Source organism: Dermacentor andersoni, chromosome 3, assembly GCF_023375885.2.
Source record: "Dermacentor andersoni chromosome 3, qqDerAnde1_hic_scaffold, whole genome shotgun sequence".
Classification (NCBI taxonomy): domain Eukaryota; kingdom Metazoa; phylum Arthropoda; class Arachnida; order Ixodida; family Ixodidae; genus Dermacentor; species Dermacentor andersoni.
This window is the reverse complement of record NC_092816.1, coordinates 211,668,194-211,678,225: the sequence shown is the minus strand read 5'-3', so window position 1 is coordinate 211,678,225 and position 10,032 is coordinate 211,668,194.

Sequence of the window (10,032 nt, the reverse complement as noted above, 5' to 3'; positions counted from 1 at the left end):
AAGGCCTAAATGGCTGGAAGCCCCAGGAGAACAGTATGCACCGAATCTACGTCGGCGTCAAAAGGCCCCTTGAAGCGGACGCATTGGCTGCCTGCCGCCATCAACACTGCAGGTGACGGCTGTAACCACGAAGGAACTCTAGGGAAATTGGGCGGAACACCAGAGACTTCAGCACCGAAATCAATCTTAGCCATCACTGATAACCCGTTTATCCTTACTTGCACAAATCTAGCCTGTAAACCACTGACCATTCCAACAAAATAAATTTCTTGATTTCAATTTAGTGCAGAACTTTTTACCTCATTGCTTTGGGAGCTTCATTTTCATTCACAACTGTTGTCCCAAACTGCCCGAGCGGGGCACTTGAATTGCCTCCTTCGGTCGAGCATTCGGCAGCGCTATTTCTAGAGCAAGATTCAAATTCATCTGGAGCGACTCCGACAGCGTGACATCTACAAGTCGCACGACAAATTTGTCCCGCAAAAGCCGTATTCCGAATGCAGCGAAATTGCAGTGGTATGACAGGGCATATAGAGCGCTTACGAATTAGTCAACCGTCTCACCGGGTTCCCGTTGCCTAAGGTGGAAACACGCACTCTCGTCCACCACGTTCTTTGTTGCCGCGAAGCGAGCAGCGAACTTTGCAGAAAGTCTTATAGCTGTTTCATTTTTCTTCAGACAGACCCAATTTGTAAACATTTCCAATGTTTGGAATTTTTTTCTAGCTTGTCTGCCTATGGGGATATACAGCAGCGTCCTGACTTGGACTTGTGACCATTCGTTCTGGCCTGTGGCGTACCGGTAGTCGTCGAACTCCTCAATCCATCCTAGCCACTCCGGCTTCCGGTCGAAGTTGAAGTTCCCCGGTGGTGGAATTGCCAATGCCGCGGCCATACGGGCTGGTACCGACGAGGGAGTGTCGATCGTGCAAGTCGCTGTCAGTCGAGCGACTAACACTAACACCCCCAACACACGCAGAAGACGAACACTATCCCACGTCTGACAGCATGTCGTGTCTAGGGCACGCCGCGACCGAAGTACAGACTGAGACACGCCGTTTGACAGGTGCTGGGCAGAGAACCCCGTGTTTATTTCAGTCTTGCTGACATACCGGGAGCTCCTAAGACATGTACATGTGCTGTATTACCATGGTTGCGCAGGACCGCGTGCGCAAAACTAGCGGTGACACCACACTGTCTGTCTGTCTGTCTGTCTGTCTGTCTGTCTGTCTGTCTGTCTGTCTGTCTGTCTGTCTGTCTGTCTGTCTGTCTGTCTGTCTGTCTGTCTGTCTGTCTGTCTGTCTGTCTGTCTGTCTGTCTGTCTGTGTGTCTGTCTGTGTGTCTGTCTGTCTGTCTAATAGATAATAACTATATAATTTGTGTGCATGTTTCTGTTTCTGTAATCTACTATTTATGGCATACCTGCCATGAAAGCATGGCATGTCTGTATGTCAAGCCATGACATAATTCGCATGAATGTCAAACATGCATGACAGGAAGGAAAGAAGGAAAAACTTTATTGCTCTATTTACAGCTTTCAGCGGCTAACAGAGGTCTTCATGTTTTACTGAAGTCTTCGTCGACTTGAGTGGTCGGCGCCCTATTCCAGAGCACCACTGAGCGTGGCCACTTTGAGAGCGTGTTGCACCAATCCTTTTTGGACTGTGAGCACGCCGCTGGTGAGCAGACCCTCCCACTGTTCCGCACTGGTTTTTTTTTTTGTGGAAAGGGAAGTTATTTCTGCACTCCCATGTGATGTGATATAGTGTTGGGTCTGATATAGCATGCCTCACACCATTGGCACGTGTCCCTGTATTGACTGGGAAACATATTCTGTAAGATGTGTAGATTGGAGAATGTTCCTGTCTGCAGCCTTCGCCAGCCGACTGCTTCGTGTCGTGTTAAAGATGGGTGGGGTGGTGCATGACAGGAATGCCATAAATTCGTGTCATGCATGCATGCCATGTAATTACTACTGTTAAAACAACTTGTGCCAACCAAGTGGACCAAGTTGCCTACTACTCGTAATTTCGGCAAATAGCCGTATGCTCGCCTTCGTGACACCGTGACGACAATGACATCACCAATCCAGCTTCGTAATCCGACTCTCGCCTCTGATTCTTGCGTGCTACCGGCGCTAGAGCCAGGTGGCAGACGTAATAAGATCCCGACAACTCGGCCGCAGAACAACGGATGGTGGTTACATACGTTCAAACAGCAATTGGAAAGCAAGATTCCCACGAGCGTTGATTCCCAAACGCCCCACACCAACGCGCCGCCTCCTCGTTCTTTGCGAAGCTCCTACCGGACTTTCACAGCCAAGTTTGCCGTTACCAGCCGCTAAATCAAACATTCCAGGGGTGCGATCGGAGATGGTTGTTCGGCGCGTTCGTTCGGTTACTGGCGAGCGCGATTGGCTTACTCCACGCCGACGTCGCCAGCCGCGGGGCGCGGCCAAATTTTGGTGACGTCAAAATGACGACACGCTCCTGTCAATCATCCTCCCACCGAGCATTTCGTCTGCTAGGCGCCGAACCCGACGGGAGCTGGGAAGTTTGGAGCGATCATACGGCTTCGCATGGCGCGTCTGGTGGATTGAATTGGATCCAACAGGCGGCCTTTTCGGTTGCGGAATGGCACGTTTGAATCCAATCCATAGTTCAATTCGAGAAAATGGCGCTTCCGTTGGGAACTTAGGTGGTTGCGCTGGCGTTTCTAGAGGAAGGAGGAGAGCGGGTGGCGGGGCGAAACGCATTTGAAGAAATGGCAGAAAGTGGATTCCGGCGTCGTTTTTGTTTCTCGAAACAAATAATTCGTTCGTTGTACAGAGAAATCGACAACATCATCGGTGCCAGCGAGCCACTGGAATGTTGTCGCTGCCTCTTGAAAAGTGCGCCACTCTTCCCTTTGTTTTTTTTTCTTTTTTCTTCTCGCTGTGCGCGACACCACCTAGGCACGACGCAAAGAACCCAATAGTTATAAATTACAGTAGTCACACGCACTACTATTTCAAAACGTGTTTGGGCTTGAGAAGAAAAAAAATACATTTTTTTAGATAAAGATTTAATTCATTTGGAAGACGAGAAACATTTCGTTTTGTAGTATACAGTTTGCAAGCAGACGACAAACGACGGAAGTAAACTTCCGGGGAGGTCACCGCTTCCTGATTGGCTGCTCTCTCCGCCCCACTGTCACAAATTTTTCATCCTGCAACTTTGTGACGTTGCAGCAACTGAACAGAACGCGTATCGAACAAAATATCTCCGATCGCGCCCCATTTGTGCTCTTTCCTGGTGCACATACTGTCTGAGTGCGGCAACGCTGCAAATTTCTAGTATGGCAGCATCATCAAGGCTCTGCCAAGGCGATCAGCTGTGCCACGCCACTTGTACGAATGGCTATAACAGGACACGTACGGCTCCAGGTAGTGCGACAGTATGTCGCCGTCAAGTCATGCACTTGTGTACTCCAAATGATACCACGTGCAGCCGTACATCAGAATTTTATTTCTGCGTTTCTTATCCATCTCGCACCTCCATGAATTTCTTTGGTATAAATTCTTACGTTCGTAGAAATCAAGCTGTCGTTACCGTCGTCGTCGTCTTGCTGCTGTCGTAGTAGACACGCGCTTTTGCGTCACTTCTATTGCACTGTGTCCGTGTCACACACAGAAATACGACATTTGCACACACTACTCAACCTAGTAACGCTTTGAAGAAACCCCGAACACTACCACATAGTTAAGAGCCTTCAAAATTCGAGCCTTCACCATAACGCTTCACCATAAGAGCCTTCACCATAACGCTGCAGGTCGTTATGGGGTGCAGGTTGTCGTTTCGGCTCCTGGAAAATTGAGGGCTATTTGTCCGGTGGTTGAGAGGCGATAAAGTGGAGCAGAACGTAATTCTAACGTAAGGTGCATAGTGCAACATGTTCATAAGTATGTAGGCTGCACTACCAATGTGGTATACTCTTTCCCGTTCACGTGTGGGCGGGTGTACATAGGGCAAACTGGCCGGTGCATCAATGTAAGATTTAGAGAGCATAAACTGTCCTTGGACAAGAATGATTATGTGCATGTGTCTGCCTATGGCCGGCAATTTAAGTGTAAGCCACTGCTGAAAGAGACAACAATTTTGTTTAGGCATACTGATGCATCCACCAGACTAGTCGTGGATGCAGCCTACATTGAATGAAAGAGCACGTGGTGCATTAGCCAGCCTTCGATAGCGCTTTCTCAGCAGGAATTAACATACCTAGATAGCTCGATACGGTAACATATGCCCTGTATACACGTGGATTGGTTGAGCGTTCCTCGATTGACCATGTGATCGCCTGTGTGGCTTATATACCTGATGTGTGTTTCAGTAAACGTAGTTGTGAGTCGGCGCTCGTCCTGTGTCCTTTCACTCCATCGTCTTCTTGTTCGTGCTGTTAACATTATGAATGTATACCAACTGGCTCAATTTTCCACTTTAATATTGATACTTCCCTTGTTACTCGGTTTGACCTAGTATGGTACACCACAGGACAATCACCGTGGCAAACGGTTGCCAAGGCGTAGCTCAGCTAGCTTTATCTTGGAATTTGGAATCGGTTCAAAATTCCACCAGATTATTCTCAGCCCGCTTTATTGCTTTGCTACATGCTATTTAGTATTCGACTACTTATCTTTGGCCTAAGCTGAAGCCTCTATCACGGCAAAATTGCGTATACGACAGGTCTTCTTTCCTCGGCTTTAATCTACCGAGCTTCGGTACAGCGATCAGCGACTGAAGCGCGATGTTCGGAGCACATGGCTGCCTTTCACTTTTTGTGCCACTGCTGAGCGCCGAGGACACCATGCTGGTCGCTTCTTGTATACGATGAAGGCGAGGACACTTATGAGTGACTTGGCTTCCCGTGAATTCTCTGATGATGCAAAAAGTACCAGCTGCCATGCAGTCTGAACTTAAAATTTCACTCCTTCAGTATTGCCCGCGAGCTCTGCGGTGTCTTCAGGGTGTTTGTTATGTAATTCCTGATAAGTTGAAATATACTAGTTGGTTTCCATCATCAGTCTCCTGAAAAAAGCTTCGCTCATTGATGAATCACTTATCAAAGGCTTTCCAATATTGATTCACTCTGCTATGCGAATAAAATCAACGTCAGAAAGAATTGGTGGCTTAAATGCGATAAGCGAAACTTGAACAATCTAAAAGCGGGAGCCAACGTTTCGACTACGGGACTTGCCTTTTTGAAGGCGACATATGCTTTCCTCGGCACAGTATATATAGGTAGGGTTCTCCTAAAGGGCGGAGGCGGTAAAGCGGGTGAGTGAGGCAACGACCGAAGGTGCGTTAGCGGCGAGGGTGTAGAATTGAGAATAAGGCCGTGTGCACAGCACCCCTCTACTATCTGCTTCGCTGGAGGTCAGTGCGCTATCCGCTCTGAAAGAGATAATAGGAGGAGGGGCAGAAAATGGTGCATGGAAAAAGAATTACTGAAATGTAATTAATACATAAATAAAACAAAAAAGGAGAAGAAGAACACTATGCAACCAAATGAATATACCGAAATGTTGTTGCCTATAGCTTAAAATTTAGCATTGCGAATAGGGGGAGGACGAAGAAGAGAACACACAATGCTTTGTCCGCATCGGCTCCCGTGTTTTGAGAAGTTTCTGACCGGGTTTTTTGCGTGTGGGTGCCCAATTTCATCGTCGACGGATTCGTGAAGTTGTGAGCTCCAGCTGAATACCAGACTGTTGCGAGTGAGTGGACTGTTTCAAATTTTACGGCCCTTTTCACTTCGACCGCGTCGCCGGTGGACCAGAAGAGTTCGGGGCAGGAAACCACTCCCGGCCTTTTAGCCGCTCGGTGAGACCTCTTCTTATGGAATATATAGTACAAGCAGAGGAGCTTGTACTGTATATTCCGGCTGGCAATTCCGGCTGGATTCCGGCTGGCAATCAGCTGGCCGAAGACACCATTTGACGAAATCGTCGAAAGACAGGCCCGGCAACGGAGACAGGCCTAGCGCGGTGCCCGGGCACAACGATCGTGGCAGGACCGGAGCTGGTGTCAAGAGCCGCATTATTCGTCGAGGAAGAATGCCGCGGCTTCCCAGGGAGGACATCAAAATTAGGATCAGAGTGAGGGGGGGGGGGGGCTGAATATATCCAGGATAGGCCCGACTGTGGTGGCTGATGCAATCAACACAGCTGCTTGCATCGAGGATTCGAAGCGTGAAGCGGATACGATCTGCCCTAAATATCAACAGAATATCGTCGTGGTCAATACCCCCGAGGAGGAGAACACAACCAAATATGTTAGAATCAAGAATATGTTGGTGGCGGGTCGTCTGCACGAGGTAGCGGCATGCCGCACGACACCACATGCTACGTGCAAAGGTGTAATACGAGACGCCTGTTGTGACGGGCCAGAGGTGTTGCACCGCAAGATTGTTAATGCAAGAAACCCCCTGGCGCTGGCAGCCAAGAGGATCAAGGACATCGGGACCGTCATAATTGCCTTTGACGGATACCGTGTACCCAACTACGTCAGGTATGACAATGCATTGTTCAGATGTACTTTATATCGTAAGCAGATCGACATCTGCTACGTTTGCGGAAGGCTTGGTCATCGTGCCGACGTATGTCCGACGCCCAGCGAAGCCGTATGCAGAGGATGTGGAGCCTCGAACGCAGACGAGCAGCATCAGTGCATGCCTAAATGCGAGCTGCGTGGCGAGAGCCATCTCACGGCAGAAAAGGAATGCAGACAACGCTTTAAAATCCCATACGTCGTTCGACGTCGTCGAAGAGAACGAACCAGAGCCGAAAGGAGCCGGATGAGAAGCCCTACTCCGGATTACCGTGATGCCGAGCTCCAGTTCCCGGAGCTCGACCAGCATCGGTCCCAGCAAACAGCCCCCGAGGGAGGTCGCCGTCGCTCCAGATCGTGGTCTAGGGGTCGCCACCATTCCCGGAATTTATCCCGGAGCTATTCCCGTGGTCGCTTCAGGGGACGATCTGCTTCCATGGCTCGCTTCGAGCCCAGAAGCCGATCCAGGTCAAGATCGGGGGCATCATCATAAGCAGCAGGTGGTGAACAAAGAGGGCCGCCCCACTTGGGCAGATAAGGTCCGTGGAGGACCATTGGAGGTGATGTCGAGGTCGCTGCCAGAGCAGGATGATATTTTGGAAAAAATCACGAGATTAAAGCGCGAGAACGCGGCCATGAGAAAGAACATTATTAGGCTAATGGCTAAGATAGCAGACATTAATGGCGCTAGGAACTCGCAACCCACCGCTACCGTCAATGCGGAACTTCTGGAAGTCCCGATGGCCGAGTGTAGCGACGGGTCATGACCACAGAAGAGGGCAATAGTTTGTGATCAGGAGAACGTGTCACGAAAGGCTAAATCAGAGGTGCGTGAGATGTTAACCACTCTCAGCGAAAGTATGAAACAGTTAGGTGATAGGATCACTGAGATGCAAAGCAAGATGACGACCTTAGAAGCAAACACCAAGCAGCAGTTGGCCAAAACGGAATCCTTTCTCGAGTTTGGCAATGGAACTGTAGGGGCATCTCTAGAAAGAAGGCTCCCCTACAGCCATATCTGCGCAGTTGTGAAAAATGCCCCAGGTTATCTTATTACAGGAAACCCTCTCGCCTGGCATTTCGATGACTGGGCTTTGCTCGGTCGCCGTGCAGTCGGGGGGAGGGGGTTATATACTCTCGTTAGTAAGAAATTCACTCATGTGACACATGATCTCAAATTGGCTGGTAGTAATATTACCACATCCTATATGGTCGCCGCGGGTATATGCCAGGCGATGAAAATGACGCTGAAGTGGCGCGCGAGTAGAAAAACAGACGACGACAGCGTCGCGTTGACTGCTCCAATAAAGTGCTTTCATACGTTCTCTACACTGGCTTTCCCGTCTCCTACTACGCTGCGACACTGGTGGGGGGGGGGGGGGGTGGCTGGGTAGGACTGCCTCATGCTTGGCACCCCTTCGCGGAGCCATACGTCGAGCGCGGAACCACCTTCGTTCGTCGAAAGCCCTGTTCACCGGTACAGTCGCAGCCTGCTAGGCCTGACACCCGAAATCAACCCTTTGCAGGACCCTGCAGGAACGCGTCTACCTGCTTCCGCTATGGCTACTGCAGCTCCATCGCAGGTGACGCTGCAGAATCCTAAGATCCCAGAAAGTTTCCATGGTGACGCCTTTGAAGATGTGCAAAATTGGCTGGACCAATTTGAGCGTGTCGACAATTATAATGACTGGGGCTCTTAGGAAAAGCTGGCTAATGTCTATTTTGCGCTTCAAGACAGTGCGCGGACGTCGTTTGTGAACCTGGAGAGAAGTTTGACCATATGCGATGTCTTCCGCACCCAGCTGCTAGACACAGTCACTAGTAGCGACAGAAGAGACAACGCGCAGCGCCTGCTCGAATCCTGTATTCAAAAACCAAACGAGAGCTTTGCCATGTTTGCCGAAGATATGATCCGCCTTTTCCGCAGAGCAGACCCTGAGATGGCCGAAGAAAAGAAGTTACGCTATCTCTTGCGCGGAGTGAAGGAGGAACTGTTTGCTGGACTCGTGAGGACCCCACCGACGACAGTGGCCGAATTTACAAAGGAGGCTACCGCTACAGAACTGGCACTACAGCAACGGTACCGCCAATATGATCGCACGAACTCGCCGGTGAATGCTTCAATTCTGCCTGAGAACTGCGGCATGTCTCTGCGGGGAGTCATCCGAGAGATTGTGCGAGACGAGATCCGGCAGCTCGGGATTTCTCCTATGGCACCAGCGGTGGCTTCTGTCACTGATATCGTGCGGGAGGAAGTTCGACGGGCCTTTTCGTCGCCCGACCGGCAGTCGGTGCCACGACGATTAACCTACGCGGAAGCTGTCTTTCGTCCACCTGCCGCCACTTCGATGCTGCTTACACCGTCAACCACTACGACGCAGCCATCACCGCCACCACCGACGCCCTATTTTCGACAGTCACAGCCGCCACCAGCTATGCCGTATCGCCACCAGCCGATCGCTGCGCCTCGGTCTTACGGCGAATCCCTTGCCGGCTATCCGCTTCGAAAGACCAATTTGTGGCGCACCGCTGACCGCCGGCCGCTATGCTTTGATTGCGGCGAAGCAGGACATGTTTACCGCGCGTGCCACTACCGCGCAGCTGGGTTTCCAAGGTTTCCCAACTGCAATTACCCGGTGTTTGATGCTGCACGTACGTGCGACGAAAATTCTACAAACCTTCGGCTGGAAGGTTCAGCGACGCCTCGATCGCGTTTCCCTACTCCGGCTTGTTACACCCCACCCACCCGACGCGATTTTTCTGACGCCTCTAGAGGCAGGTTCCCTAGCCCGTGCCGGGGAAACTAGAGGCAGTGACCTCCGGGGGTGAGGTTGCAATCCGTCTAGCTTTCCAAGAGCCCCCATCACCGACGACCGACGACTCCAACCACGCCCCTTGTAACCGACGCCGTCAGCGCCGATCTTGTCGTTTTCATTGACGGCCACCAAGTGGCCGCTCTCGTCGATACTGGTTCCCATTTTTCGATAATAAGTCAGAAGCTGGCCGACAGGCTGAGAAAATTGAAGACGCCGTGGACCGGTCCCAACATGAGGACTGCCGGTGGCCAGTTGATGACGCCGATTGGAAAATGCACAGCCATAATAGTAATCACCGGTGCAACCTTCTTCGCCACCCTCGTCATTCTCTTTGAGTGCTGCAAGGAACTTATATTGGGGATGAATTTCTTGAGAGAGTACGGTGCAGTGATTAATGTCGGTGACCTCGCCGTTACATTTTCTACGAGCTCAGACGACGTCGACCCCGCGGAACATCAGTGACCCCGCTTACGTATCGCCTACGACGACGTCACGCTTCCGCCGCGAAGCTGTTCCCTCGTGCCTGTTATCTGCGACAACTTGAACACCGGGACTGGAGTCGCTGAACAAATCGACGCACTGGTACTCAGTCAAGGCGTTTCCACCGCCAGGGCCATAATTAACGTACACGAC